Below are 5026 nucleotides of genomic sequence, written 5' to 3'. Positions count from 1 at the left end.
TGATTTATTGTAACATTTTTTTAAAAACTAAATATGGCCTAGAGACGAGATCTGGGTGTCGATTTCGTATGATTTTAACTCGAGGAATCCAATGGTAGCGCCAGCAATGTAATCCGGATACAGGAAGTCCGTGAAAAGCCGCCATTTTTAGAAAATGTCAGACTTTTGATCGAATTATATTTCTAAGGCACACCAGGTCGTGTAAGGTGTCTAGAGTTATGTTTTTGGGGTCAGGGAATTCATTTATGATAACAAAAATAACCTACTGGCATCGGAACTGCATGAGATGCTTCCCTACTGCACTTTTTGAAGACATCGCACGCGGTGAAACCCAAGATATTCCAAAGTTTTAATACCTATATAAATTTGTAATATTTTATTTAATAAAAATACACATTAACAAAACATAATAGTTATTTATGCATCAAGGGCATTAAGGCGATATTTATGCCGAGGGCGACAGAGCCCGAGGGCCTCCGGCCCGAGGGATTGTATGTCGCCCGAGGGTTAAATATTGAGTAATGCCTGAGGTGCATACAACATTTTATTTTTCATCGTTCCAAAGAATGCATTTCCAATATACAAATGTCATGATTGTTGTTTGCCCAACATTAAAATGCTTCATACGAATCAAGTTGCATCTTTTTTATTACATAATATAACTCCGTCAATCAATTTGACAGGCCGTTTGAGGGCATAATGAGATGACAATCCATTATGCCCTCTCATTATGCCCTTGGGCGTAATAGACTGCTGTATATATCACATATGACAGATATAATTGACATATAATAGGCAAATGAAAAATAAAATATATTAAAACATGGGGTAAAAAATTTATAAGCCTATGAAGGATCACCAAGTACATCGCTGACCTCCTCTGAGATTGCGTTATCACCACTGAAAAGGAATTTCACATACCGGGTGAATATTTTAAAACCGAACGTAGGAAATTAACATGCGAAAAACGTTTTTGCCGATCATTGCTCCCCATGTTAACTTAGAGGGTTTGTAATGGCACCAATCAAAAGAAGATTTTTTTCTCATCTTATGATATACGAATTAGCTTATTTTCAGGTGTATTTCTCATTATTAACGAGCTCCTAGCGAGTTTATAATTTTGCGGTGTCTGTCCGTCCGTCCGTCCGTTAGCACGATAACTCATAAACGAATGAAACGATTACGATGAAATTTTGCAGGTGGATTCTTTATCAAATTTGTAGATCGGAGTTCGTGAATTGGCAATGTAGCCCAAAAAATAAAGTAGGCCCTTTTGACATCTCCGTTAGTTATGAACCGAATTGCATGAAATTGAATATGCGCATAGCTTTAGCCATATAAAACACAATTCCAAAAGATGAGCCTAATCGATAAGCATTCACAGTGCCATTTGCGCATTTCGACCATTTACAGACCGAATTGCAAACTTTCTTATTTATGAAGGTATTTAAATGAAATTTGATACATAGCCACTTGGAATAAAAGCAAATTTAACGCCAGTTTCAAAATTTGGTTTTGCGCATGCGCAGTGCCAACTTTCTTATTTATGGAGGCATTTAAATAAAATTTGATACATATGCACTTTAAATAAAAGCAAAACTAACATCATGTTTAAAATTTGGTTTCGCACATGCTATAGACATACCCAGGAGCTCGTTTGCTATATTTGTTTAATTTATTTTATCAAAATTCGGCAATAAATCCAATTAGCAAAATCATGTTAAGCCATGGAAATTTCCTAACGAATTGAAATAGGTTTTCGCATGCACGGAAAACAAATATTACGTACTAGAGTAAATATTTCCGCTGTATACGTTGTTTATTATAAATACTTTTTCCTCAGTGAACCGCATTTTACAAAAAAATTAATGCCAGGTGTCATGAACTGATATTGATTTCGACGTTTGAATCTGCTTTTTGTCTTAGTCATGGCTAAACATGATTTTGGTAAGTGGATTTCTCGAGTTTTTGATAATACAGTGAGAATGAAAATGAGCTAATTCGTATATCATTAGACGAAGAAAAAATCTTCTTTCGATTGGTGTCATGATCAACCCTCTAAGTTAACATGGGGAGCAACTATCTACAAAAACCCCTTTTCCCATGTTAATTCCCTATGTTCGTTTTGTGAATATTCACCCGGTATAAATATTAAAGGTTCGGTAGTAAATTAGGTATATCTGAAAGTATACAATATTCTTACCCTTTGTTTGAGCAATCTCCCATACATTTTTGGCATGCAGGGGAACATGGCAATCCGTGTCGCCGGCAGTTGCACCGAAGGGTCTCGCAGCCACACCTGTCCAGAGCACGGACTGCCTTCCATACTTGTGGCAGCTTGGACTACAGAACCTTCCAGCCTTTGGCTTCAAAAGTCCATCCCCATCCTTCTGGACTTGTAGAGCTTCTCATCACCTGGTTTGCACATCCCCAGATATGGCCAGGGACATACGCCGCCCTCCATATGTGCTCCTCCACCTCTTTCTGCGGCGACACGGATTACCATGTTCCCCTGCATGCCAAAAATGTATGGGAGATTGCTCAAACAAAGGGTAAGAATATTGTATACTTTCGATATAATTTACTACCGAACCTTATATGCAAAATTCCTTTTCAGTGGTGATAACGCTGGTGATGATTCTTCATAGGTTTATACATTTTTTACCCCATGTTTTAATATATCTTATGTTTTGTTAATGTGTATTTCTATTAAATAAAATAATATAAGTTTATATATTAAAACTTTGGATTATCTTGGATTTCACCGCGTGCGACGTCTTCAAAAAGTGCAGTAGGGAAGCCTTTCATGCAGTTCCGATGCCAGTAGGTTATTTTTGTTATCATAAATGAATTCCCTGACCCCAAAAACATAACTCGAGACACCTTACACGACCCGGTGTGCCTTAGAAATATAATTCGATCAAAAGTCTGTCATTTTCTAAAAATGGCGGCTTTTCACGGACTTCCTGTATCCGGATTACATTTCTGGCGCTACCATTGGATTCCTCGGGTTAAAATCATGCGAAATCGTCTCCCAGATCTCGTCTCTAGGCCATATTTAGTTTTTAAAAAAATGTTACAATAAATCATCCCCAACCCCTCTAAAATCTACCCACACGGAAAATGTCAGGTGTTCTTCGGGTCAAATCGTTTAAATGGCTCTAAGGAACAACTGTACCAAGTGGCACCTTGGAATAAAAAAATGCAGTATCTTTCAAGAATTTCCGTTATACCGCTAGTACTATAATAAGAAAAAGTGTTTTCCCGAGAAATTTTGGTGTAGTCGATTTTTGGTAAAAAAGGAAGGTTATACACTGCCTTTTTTTGAGCCCCGAAAAATAATTGTCTCAGATCGACCCGGAAAAAAAATTTTCTTATAGAATGTGGCCTGTAGAATCCATAATTTCAAACAGTTCCAAGATTGGGCTACTAGTTCAAAAGTTACAGCCCTTTGAATTTTTTTTCGAAATTGGTTTCTAGTCTATAACTTTTGATTGAGAAGTCTGATCGAAAAAGTACGAATTGATTTGGATTCTACGCACCCAAATTAATAAGAAAAAGTGTTTTCCCGAGAAATTTTGATGTAGTCGATTTTTGGTAAAAAAGGAAGGTTATACACTGCCTTTTTTGAAGCCCCGAAAAAAAAATTGTCCCAGATCGACCCGGACAAAAAATTTTCTTATAAAATGTGGCCTGTAGAATCCATAATTTCAAACTGTCCCAAGATTGGGCTACTAGTTCAAAAGTTACAGCCCTTTGAATTTTTTTTCGAAATCGGTTTCTAGTCTATAACTTTTGATTGAGAAGTCTGATCGAAAAAGTACGAATTGATTTGGATTCTAGGCACCCAAATTAATAAGAAAGTGTTTTCCCGAGAAATTTTAGTGTAGTCGATTTTTGGTAAAAAACGAAGGTTATACACTGCCTTTTTTGAGCCCCGAAAAATTTCTGATTTTCGTTTTTAATTTTTTCATGGTAAACTAATCGTACTAGGCATTTCTAAATAACACATCACTTAGAGACTTTTTAATGGAAATTTCGAATATGGCACAGCGAAACATCTCCACGATTTGTTTAATATTCAGTACTGAGATAACATGAACCTTGTTGGTTGTTAATTGCTCATTATGCACCAAGCCGACAGGCGATGGCGTTATTCCACCAAATAAAATAAAAAAATCTTCCACCGCATGTGAATATGATCATTATTTAATTTAATTAAGCTAAAAAAAAAGCATTACACTCTGCAGTTTATATTTATGATAAATGCATAAATATTATATCAACAAATTAATCGTAATGAAATGACCTCTTGATTGATTTAGGGTTTTCCATTATGCACTAATAAAATTGCCATGACCTGATTTTCACCTGCTCCGATTGCCATAATATTTGATGGGGTAAATAGGCGATACTCTTATGCAAAACTGCTTAAAAAATCTTCAAATTTACTGCACATAAATTGTAAATTAATGTTTTATGTTTATATCCATAGATATTAAGCGGTGGCAAACCGAAACAATCAATAATCAAGGTCAATACAAAATTGCGCTAGGTTCATTAACAATATTAACAAAGCCGACAAAGAAGTAGGAAGATAAGCACGTACTTAATATTTCTGCTTAATCAAATTTAATCGTAAGTAACGTATGTAAAAAACTAATTGTCGAACGTTGTTTTTACGATAAAAATTGAAGGTTCCATCAGCTTACGTAAGTGAGCGTAAAGCACTAATTAAAGGCACGTGACGATCGCCAAATTTTACAATGCACCAATCACCGTTCTCGTGCCCAGATGACAGACAGACAGTAAAAGAACAAAACGAAACGAGCCCACGAAAAAAATTGTCTCCGTTTTAGAGTCCCCCTAACCAAAGATCATTCAAATCTAAAATTTTTTTGTTGCATTCATGCCGATCTTGATCTGGTTTTAGTTCATCTAAAGTAGTTTCTACGGGGCCTGACAGCTTCCACTGGAAGCCTCTCTTATACACAATGCCGGCAGTTTGTTGAGGCCACCGACCGTG

Source organism: Photinus pyralis, unplaced genomic scaffold (assembly GCF_008802855.1).
Source record: "Photinus pyralis isolate 1611_PpyrPB1 unplaced genomic scaffold, Ppyr1.3 Ppyr1.4_LG3b, whole genome shotgun sequence".
NCBI lineage: Eukaryota > Metazoa > Arthropoda > Insecta > Coleoptera > Lampyridae > Photinus > Photinus pyralis.
Note: the sequence above shows the minus strand (reverse complement) of the source record.